Source organism: Haliaeetus albicilla, chromosome 4 (assembly GCF_947461875.1).
Source record: "Haliaeetus albicilla chromosome 4, bHalAlb1.1, whole genome shotgun sequence".
NCBI classification, from domain to species: domain Eukaryota; kingdom Metazoa; phylum Chordata; class Aves; order Accipitriformes; family Accipitridae; genus Haliaeetus; species Haliaeetus albicilla.
The window spans coordinates 51,147,435-51,158,548 of NC_091486.1; positions in this window are offsets into that span (position 1 = coordinate 51,147,435).

The window sequence follows — 11,114 nt, forward strand, 5'->3', positions numbered from 1 at the left end:
GCTTGTTCTATGTAAGATACCAGTGTGGTTATTTTCACTTTATTATGCCACTGAGAGGCACAGAGGATTGGCTCAGTCTTAAGAAATTGCACAAAAGTGCTTCGGTTAACATCAGTAATAATGACTGATCAGCACGCCAGAACCCTGAAGTAGCTAGTGGCACATGTATACATAAATAGAGGTACCTGTTCATCCTAATTTTACATTGGTAGCAACACAGGGGCATGACAAACTAATGCAGTTGGAAAAAGGGTTTCTCTTACTAAAAAGCGTATTGATTCTGGTCTTGGCTAAGAAGTATTCTAAGCAGTTAGACATCCATAAACACCATTGACTATAGTCCTGATTTTTGTTAAAACCCAAAAATACTAGCAACATTCTGACAAGGAATTGGAAAATATTTTCAGTATAACACCTGCTCAAATCATTTCAACACTCTAGTAATAAAAACACTTCTCCAGTGCTTTAGTAACTTAAAAACACTGAGGTCTGATGAAGATTTATTTAAACTAGAATCAAGATTGCCACACAATGTTCTTGCTGCTGTTTCACTGAAATCAAAGACATCTCAGGATCTACATACTTAGAAATTCCCAGTAAGGATGCATCTAACTTCTAAAATTAGCACATTTAAAGCATCTTATGATTTGTATTGTCCCACTATGCAGAAGCCTGTGAGGATTCACAAGCCTCTTTCAAGAGACCAGGTGTCATACCTCATGTTCTTTCTGCAGAAGGTAGTAAAAGGTATGGCACACCTGAAAAAGCCGTATCTAAGTAGTTTAAGTGAGGAGAGGAAGTGTGCAGAGTACCATTCCCTTGAAATAGGGCATTGAAGTTGCAGGCAGTAGGGGCATTCTCATTTAGAGAAACAGGTATTCAGTTTTATGTACATAGTATAATTCAGAACTGTGGTAAGGCAAATAGTAAGATTTGCATCTTGTAAGATATTTATAGATATGTTGCTAAGTAAACACATGCCTGTTCATTTTAAGAACAGAGGCGCAAGTCGGAAATTTCTCATCTACAGACTGGAACAAGGAAGTATTTCAATGCTCTGGAATTTTTAAGACAAGCCAAGTGACCATAGGGAGCATGGGGTTTGGATTCCATGGCTGCATTCTGGCCTGTAGGCCATAATTAAATTCAAAATTTCATACTCACCTCATTCCAGCAGCAGTGGTATTGAGCTTTAATTAAAATTCATAGAGCACTACGATTGCCAAATAATACACGCAGTCTCCCCTTTTACTGAAATAGTAATTCCAATGGTAAATCAAGTTAAAGAACTCGTCAATTACAAATGCCATAATTAAACATTAAAAACACACTTGAACAGAGTTCTAACCTGTCCTCATTAGCAACATTGGGTACACTGTGTAGACTTGGGGGCCAACAAATATAAGTCAGCAGATCCCTTATTATTTTTACTCATGTAGCAACTTTGTACTGAAGTTGTTTCAATCAATTTTTTGCAATTCCTTAGAGTATTTGAAAAATCATCACTAATAGCTTGTAAGAGATCATACCATGCAGCCAGTTACAATATCAAGAAAAGTTATTTCCTGGTTATATGCAAGATACTGAAAACACCAAAGGATTTAACATAGTTAATACTTCCATGTGCAGCGAGAGAAGCAATGTCAGCATGTTGGTTCTGCTGTAGTCATGGTGGGGATATTGGTCTACTAATTATCAGGGTACAGAGAAGAGAAGAATCTGTTTTAAACAAGTCAACAAGAGCTATTTCAATTTGGGTCATCACATACGTCAGGGTTTCCCCTTTTTTCTGGGCCACCATAGTAAAATAGTCCAATCCTACATCTATCTAATCAGATGCAGTATCATTTTAAAAGGCTCTGTCACCAGAAGTGCTTCTGCTCCCCAGCAGTAGCTAAGGTAGGAAAAACCAGAGCCACAAAAATCATGCTGGATTCTCCTCCCAGTTTACTCGTAATCTGTACATGGTTTTGAACATCTAGGTCACAATACAAACTCCGCTTTAATCTACATTTAGACAAAAAGCAATTTATGTATCAGTAAGAGGGGATAAGGAAATCCGACTTCAGCAATACTGCGCATTATTCAGAGTCTTTGCAATAATCACATCCAGCTAAGCACTACGATCATGAAGTGCCCAAGCGTACTCTTAGTTAAAACTAAAAACATTCAGTAGGAAACTCTTCATTATTCCTCTACCTCAGCAGTTTCTCAGGTAGTCATGAAAGAGGGAGAGCAGAGCACAGTGCTGAGGAAGATGTTCCTAATGGAAGTAAAAGTGTGTTCAGTCCTGCTGTGCCAGCATGCCCTGGGGAGAAGGGACAATACAACATCCTTTATCCTTGCTTTGCCACTGCACTGGGATGCAGAAACAGAATCTAGACTTCAAGTCATCGGTATTTCTTCTGGCACTTCTCAAGTAGCAAGGAGAGAGCCACACCAGTGCAAGAACAGGGAAATGAGCTTTTGACCCCAACTCAAGGTCAGGATAAACATTTTTATTCTCCTTTTCCGAGATATTTACTCACCCCACTTGTGCCTAGAGTCATAGTAAAAGAATAATTTTTGATTATCAGGCTCTATCAATTCCTACAAGTTTCTGAAGAAACCAGGAGCAAGTAGATTGGACCAGATTTGTTGGTTTTGTCCGAGTCCCCCCTGCCCCAAGTTTGCTGGGAGGCACCATGAATTATGCATTATTTGCTCTAGCTAGGGCTTAGCCACCCTGTATCTTTAAATTCTTGTCTCTGGGACACAGCAAGTTTTCATTGCTCAAAGCTTGCTTCAAACTCAGTCATCCAATTCCAAAGAAAGCTTGTTCAAAAATGATTTCAAGGCCAAGCAATCTAAAGTAAATAAAGGCACAAGCATAAAACCTTGAATCTAAGGCGAGTTATTTTGCTACGTGATGTTAGATGTTTTAGTTCCAACACAAATGATCAAATTGCTATTGAAGTGAACATAAGGAGAAGACTGACAAATAATGCGAGTCAAGGGAGCTACTTCAAAACAGGCTGCCCAGGTCATCAACCAAAGAAGATATATATTCAGATTTCTGCCAGTAACCAAGGAAGTTGCCTAAAAATAGAATTCATGGATTATAGAAAAATAGAGACAATTGGTGTCCAAGGGCACACAGAGTTTCAGTTTTATGGTGAAAACAAGTCAGCTCAGAGGGGAAGTAACTTGTCCAAGATCATGTAGGAAGCTGGTAACAGATTAGAAGCTGGAAACCAGTCGTTAGTGCAGTTAGGCTATTGCCCTCCTCTTACTAAGGAGAAAGCTGATGATAGCATTCCTAATCTTACACACAAGCCGATCATAAGTTCTTCCTTTCAAAAGAAACATGCCAGAACCATACAAATCCAACAGATTTTCATCCTGTTTGTGACAGCAGAACTAAGCCATCTAACTATCACCTGGTTTTAATAGTCAGTTTTGTTTCCATCTGTAACTTCCCCAAGTCATGGATATCTGGGTGCTCTTATTGGATTGTCAGTGAGTTACAATGGTAACTGCCAGCCTTTAAGTCAAAAAAGATTAGCCCTTCAGATAGCTTTTCATCAAGTGCTGGGTTACTAAGCCCAAAGCAAGTTCTTACACAGCAAAAGAGAAGCAAGCAAGACAGGGCTAAATCAGTCACATCGGCTGAAGGTTTGCAGTTAATGCACAACACCAGATATTCTGTTTAAGTTTTCAGAGAAGTGCGAAAGCTTCCCAGCCCATAACATAGGACTCCAGAATAGACAAGCAATACATTACCTCTCCTCTAAATCCAAACCCACCCTCTTTTGCAACAACCCAACTGTTGGCAGATGGTCTTTGAACAGTGCTCCTCTGACTAAGAGCCAAAACAAGCCTTGCAACTCATCTACCTTACCTTTTTTCCAAGAAGATTGCAAATAAAAGCCCTTTACCCAACATGACTTCCACAGGATGATGTCCATCATCACAGCCCAAACACTCCACACACACACACAAAAAAACCCCTGCATAACTATTCTTGCTGCTTTTATAAAGACCATTTGGTCCTCACCTTATTACTGATCTCAGGGAAACAGCTGGGAAACAACAAATCAGCTACAGATAAGGATTAGGCCCAACTGTTTTAAAGGGATATCCCCACGTGGGTATTGTCCATCTGTTTTCCCTGATACAATTAAAATGTGTATTCTATTTTTTTTTAAAATGCATTTTCATCCAAATTAAAATCTTTCACATGCATATAATGAACTCACTTCTTTTTGCATCTTTGCCACAAAGATTTAAAACAAGACTTTTCTTCCATTTTTTAAATAAATAATTCAAAATAACTTTCAAATTTCTTACTGAAACAGACCTTTGAAGCAATGATAATCTATTTGGAACTCTCCATAGTTTTGCTGGTTACTTGCTTTATACAACTAGGTCACTAGATGTCACTATGTGCCTTTAAGAGCACATAACGGGATGTGTTCCTCGGTTTAAGGGAAAAAAACCTCAAAGCGGGAACCTAAGCAGTGTCGAAAGACAGTTGTTTATGACTAAAGTCTAGCTATGTTCTCTAATAAGTATCTGCTGTTTAACGCAGACTCAAATGGATGATCAGGGAGATCAGGGAGAAAAGGAAAAACGTTTTCCAATTCAAAAATGGAATTCCGAAAGAATTATTGAGGATGGAGCCAACATATTTTTCCATGTAATTAATGATTGATAATGCACACCCAGATTTTAAAGACAAGCCTTTGTAGAAGCCCACAAAGCCCCTCAAAATGGAGAAAGCAAATTAACTAAAAATAATGAGCCACATTTTTGTCAGTATGATAATGAAGTTTAGACACTATTTGGGAGCTACAATAACTTGGGATTATGGAAAGATAACTAAATGTGCCTGCTATGGAAAAAAATGCAGCTATGGTTTGCCAAAATCTTTGGGTGACTTTTTCTTGTCTATGTATGTTTGTGGTTAAACTGGCCAAAAATTTTACATCAAAGGACTTTGTTGTTGTTGGGGAAGGGTTGGCAGGTGGAAGAGAAATAGCTTTTCGATGAAGTGGACATTTTTTATAGAACAAGCCAAAACAAACCAAAACCCCCAGTCCCTGTGCCCCCACGCCTTTCAGTCAAGTTCTTCTGTGGTTTCATCAGCCAAAAATACAACTGATTTGAGTTGTCAAAATTAGTTTTCTAAAGGGAAACCCTCCCCAAAAATACTCAAAGAAGAATTCAGTTCCAAAAAAATGTCTATGTATGACTCCTTCTTGAACTTTTGGGTTGATTAAAGAATATGTAGAAATGAAACTTATCAAAAATTATCAACACACTGATTGAATCTAGGAGCTTCTCAGGTGAGTTGTTACTGGGATAGGGAACTAATTACTCATTATCTTTAATAAAAACATTTACATGGCATATGATGCTGAAATTCAGGTAGTATTAAAAGAATTTTGTAAAAACAGGCTTAAAGAATGAGTTATCAATACTTACGTGTTATTGCAGGGGAAACAAATATTTGTTCTGAGTCAGATTCCAAAGTCCTTATTAATTCTGAACAGCACCCACTCAGTAAAACAATTCCCCTGCGAGTGCAACAGCACTTTTAGGGAAATACCGAGCAGCTCTGAGAATCAGGCCCTGTCTCCGGACTTGCCTATACTACTGCTTACATATGTGAGGTCTAGAACACCCCAGAAAAAGTGGAACCATGGTGGGATTCCACGCCAGTGTCCCAAAGTGGTTCTAGCCCTGCCTAGGGTCTCGCTCGGATCAGCCAGGGTTTCTGTCCATGCAGACTGTAATGCAGGAATACTTATTTATGCCAGCACTGTTGCCAAGCTGTCATAGCCTTGTGCGTTTATACCCGGGTCACAAACATTGCATAAAATCTAAACTTCAGCCGTACTTTCCATATCCTGTCCTCTTTCTCTTCTTTTTTATTATCAGTTTCAGTGAAAACGGAAAAAAAAACCATGGAAAAATCCAGACACTGATTTATATTTTGATGAAAAGTCGAAAAGCCACAAGCCTGCACATCCACCCCCTGCTGCCCACTATTTGATGATCCCTCTGGCCCTGATTTCTGGAGACACCAAGATAATCACCTCTGCCGGGCACAGCAGTGTGCTTTAGCAAGTTGGCAGGGAGGTTTAGAACATCTAGTCATTTAATGTCACAAGCCCCACCTTCTGGTGGTCCGTGTCATTCCCTGCTTTGCTTGACAGCCAAGATCCAGGGAATGTGAGTCCTCTTACAGCATCTGTTTATTTTCCAGGCAGCAGGCTGATGTGCAATATTGAAATCTAAAGTGTTGGACAAGTAGAGAAGTTCCAAACAAAGAGCCTCTAGTGCAAAGTGCAACATACATAAGCAACAGAGGGGACTGGAAAATTAATAATACTGTCTTTTCTAAATAAAGGAAAAGGTTGTTGTTGTTGCCAGTCATCAATTGATTTGGGATAGTGCCAAATGGCTCCAGTTAGCTTTGAAGCATCATAGCACAAGACACTGCAACAACGTTTATCCAGAACAGATCCTAGCCACAAGAGTTACAAATATTTACTTTATATATTTACTCTAGGGAAGGACTCAAGCCAGAGATAGTAGATCTTGATTGCAAACATACCAGCAATTGAGGTGCTAAGAACTGGAGTTTGGGGTCTAATCTTTCCGATCTTATCTTGTCTAATATATTTGTCTTTTCTTTCCATGCCTTGACCTCTTAATAAAGCAAGTGTTCTATGCACTGGAAAACCACCCCTATAAATATGCCATGCTGAGCTTCAGGCCTGAATCTATGGCTCTGCTAAGATCAAGGGGGGCAGGAGCTAACCAAGACTTAGTTTAATTTCAGTATCTTTTGTAGTTCATTAGATGTTTACACACTGTACACTCGGCATGTGCAATTTTCAGTATCTTTTGTAGTTCATTAGATGTTTACACACTGTACGCTTGGCATGTGCAATTTTCTCAGCTGCCTCTGCCCTAATTTGCAGCTAATCTCTTACAGCCCCTAGCAAGTGGCTTCCCTGTGAATGCTGCGTTGCGTCCCTTCCTAAAAACAAACCTTGCTGAGTGTGGCTGCAAAGAACATTAGTGGAATCTTCAGCCATACAGGGGTTTCCCCAAATATGAGGTGTGGGCACAAGAAATTAGAAAAGTTATAGCTGTTCTGACTTGCTTTCTCATTCATAATCCCTGATTTCATGGGGACTCCTGGCTAGTAAGATGTTTGGTGGGGTTTTATCTTTTTTCTCTGACTTGTCTTCTAGCATGGTATTCTGCAAATTTTTTCAGGGTGGTGGCTCACTCAGCTGCTGCTTCTTGCCCTATAGCAGAGACCAATGGATGGCTCACCGTGGCAGCGGAAGGCTGTGGAGGGATAGAGAGGAGAGATTCCCTCAAGGAAACGTGACTGAATGGCAAAAGGGTGCCCTAGCAAGAGGCACTGGCAAAAGGGAGAAGAGCTACTGGTGATGCACCGTGATCGGAGAGGACAGCCTGCTTGCCACATCTTCAGATTTAAAGAGGTTAGCCAGCTCCTTAACCAGGTGCTGGAAGATGCAGTTACCCCTGGAAGCCTCTCTCTCCTAGAAGGGCAAATTAAGATCTGCTCTTGAGTGCTGGAGCAGTAAGATATTGATGCTGAACATCAGTTAATGCAGCCTGCAAGGCTGGTCACTTTTTCGTTATAAAGGAAGAACTGATCAATTAATTGTAGTCAGGACTCCTGGAGCCTACCATCAGATTAGTCTGTAGCCATGGGCAGGGCTGCCAAACCATGGTCTGCAATGCTCTGAGTTCTTAATGCACTGTGTATCCATTATTCCAACAGAATCCAGTGGAAATAGTTCTTAAAATGAAACTAATAACTACTCCGTGCCTCAGTTTCTCCCTCAGTAAATTGATAATAACATTACTTCGTCTCAGGGCATTGTGAAGAAAAGCTATCAAAGATCTTTGGGATCCAAGCACGGCTGGACTTAGGGAAGTGCCTGATTATCTTACACTTTGTGAAAGTCCAGTCTTGCTCCTGAAAAGCTTCATCAGAGCAAAAACCATAGCTGGAAGGTTTATGAGGACAGGGAGAGGGGTAAGAAAACAATAACCAAGATCTAATTTCTTAGGAGTAACAGATAGTCCTGGGAGGATATAATTGAAGTCTCTAATAGCTGCAGATAAGATCAGACTGAGTTACTATTTTCAGCCAGTCTCAGACATCAGGACTGGAGTCACCGAAATAAATTCTAAAACCTGAGACAAATGAAATGCAGTGGTCAGGAAGCTTCAGGGTCCCAAAGAGCAAAAGACGGCAAGAAATACATGAATATTGCAACTGGGTGGAATCAGCCACGAGGCAGGGATCTCCTGTCCCAGTTGTCCTATGCGCTGGGATCACTAAAGAAGAGACAGATGCCCATTTGGGGAAGGACTGAGGTGAAAAAGAAGAACTTGAAGGGGTAAAATGACCTTGATTTTAATTCCAGCTGTGACAAGAGGAACTTCATATCCTCATTACAGTGCACCAGCAACAGCTTTCTGCTCCATTTGCCTTTGGAAAAGAGCAGGGCACAACCACAAAAGACCCAGAGCCAGGTTTAGCCCAGGGAGTTGCTCTGAGGTGACGGGTAGGAGCCTGTAGAAGTGGGCAATGCCTGAGTGAAGTCAGTGTCTCCCAGCTGGGGACCTGATCACCAGGCAGTGGTTCCAAATGAGCTATACAGGTAACTTCGAAGATCACCAGGGTGAGGACTAGTGAGCCTAGCAGGGGTAAAGTTTGCATGATCATAGCAGAGAGATGGCGGGATAGAGGGTGCAGGAGAATTTTGTTTGTTTGGCTGGGGGAAGGTACTTACCCTGGGAAGAAAAAGGAAGGCTGATGGCTAAAGGCAATGTGAACTCAGAAGCCCACTCCCGATGTTACGAGCTGTGCAATTCCTGGGTGCTACACAGCACCCAGCCACCTGTGGGTCACGCAAATGGGTGCCCTGGTTTGAGAATTCCTTCCTCTACTTGTTTGGTGTGTTGATCACCCATTGTAGTTGCCTTAACCTGCCCATAGGCCTATAAATCCTTGCCTGAGGACCCCAGAACACGCTCCTTGCCCTACCAAGGAAGCGGGATGTGCATTCAGCTGCCTCTTTCCAGACGTAAGTTACTGAGAAGCAATACGGTCAAGGGCCCAGGGAGCTGGGCTTGTTTAGCCTGGAGAAGAAAAGTTGGAGCGGGGGGGTGTGCAATAGCAAGCTTACAATACCTATGAGAAGTTAGCAAGAAGACACATCCAGGCTCTTCACAGTGGTGTAAGGCAGGAGGACAAGAAACAATGGGCACATTGAAATAAGAGAGGTTCAAACTGGATTAAAAGACATTTTTTTCATCATGCGAACAGTCAATTATTGGAACAGCTTGCCCAGAGAGGTTGTGCAGTCTCCAGCTATGGAGTTTTTCAAAACCCAACTGGATAAAGCCCTGAGTAGCCTGGTCTGCCCCCAAAGCTGACCCCACTTCGAGCAGTAGGTTGGACAAGAGACCTCCAGAGGTCTCTTCCAACGTTAATTATCCTAGGATTGACAGCAAGTCTGCCTCCACTCATCCTTGGCATGCGTAGAGATCAGCCTTAGCCAGGGCACATGACAAATGAGAGATTACATCACCAGGCAGGGGAATGCTTGGGAAGCATCCCATCACTTGCCTTACATCAGTTCCACATCAGCTCATGCGAGAGCACCCCACCCAATCCATGTGGATCTGTTCACTCCTTACCTCTGACAGCTTGTTTATTCAAAAGCATTTGGCTCTCAATGCCTTCCAGATGAAATAAGAGATCAAAGGCCCTAATAACCTCTCCTCCCACTGCATTCCCCTTCCACATTCAGGCTAGGGTTCATATTGACCAGGGATTTCTTCATGGCATGGGAAGCGCAGTTTTGAAGAACCTCTAGCAAAAAGAACAGGCACAAGCCAGGAGCAGGTTGGAAGTGGCTGCAGATTCCTTGCTTGGGGAATTGTAAGAGGCTAAGTTAGCAGCAGTTGGGTGTAGGATTATTCAGAATCAAGAAGAAAGACAGGTTCAGAGATATTACTGAACAGGTATGAAGCTAGTTGGAAGGTCCTGTCCTTGCAGACAGGATTAAAAGTGCTAGGCCAGTTCTTCTATGAGCACTAGGAGCTGAAGGGAGCTACTTTCATTTAGCTCAGATACTAAATGCAGCTCCCGTTACCAGAGAACTTCCCAGGCTCAACCTATCCGCATGGTATCTCTACTAAAAAGGTTGGTGCTATGGAGTCATTTCAGAGGGGAGCTGAGGCACAGGGAGACCAAGGTGACAACTATACATCATCTCTCAGATCCAAGCTTAGTCTCCTACTCTACAAGCTTGACACAAGCCAGCTGCCTCAGACAGACATTATAACCATGTTAACATGCTGCTGAAGTCAAGCTGATCAGCTCAGACTCCCAGCCCCAAAAGTTAACAGACCACAAGGAACTTGCTGACGTTGCTGGTCAGGAGCAAAAATCAAAGAACTGAGCCACGTTTTCACCGTCCTACCCAGGCGCCCAGGCTGCTGTGGCATCTCTCCTTAGGCTGCACGGCAGCACTGCGGTCTTGAAGTGTCTCAGTGTCTCCATTCCTTGAATTATTCGGAATGTGTCCTTTTTTCTGACTGAAAACAACCTGTGATTCACTGATTTCTTTCTAAGCAAACATGCAACCTCTTCCATGTAATCAGAGTTTGTTTATTTCACTGCTTCCCCTTTCGTGTGAGGCCTATGGCTTTCCACTTCTTTTCAGGCACCAAATGCTAATTTCACTTGGCTTTTGTCAGTGAAATGGGCTGGAACAGAGAGTCATAAACAACTGGATCAGTAACACTGATGTTTATTTAAAAGGCAGTTATGATTTATTTTTACTGTTGTTTTTTAACTCTTGAAATCCAGCATCTTTCTGCAGCTGTGTTTTTTCCCCCTCTCTGGCTTTACAGAGCAAGAAACTGAAGCTGGAGAAAACAAAAAAAAATGAAGATAGAAATTGGGATTAAATGATCATTCAGTGATCACTGATCCTTGGGAGTCAATCCTGCATTTCACTAGCAGTGTGCGCTTAATAATGAGTGCACACACCTGCATTCGGAGG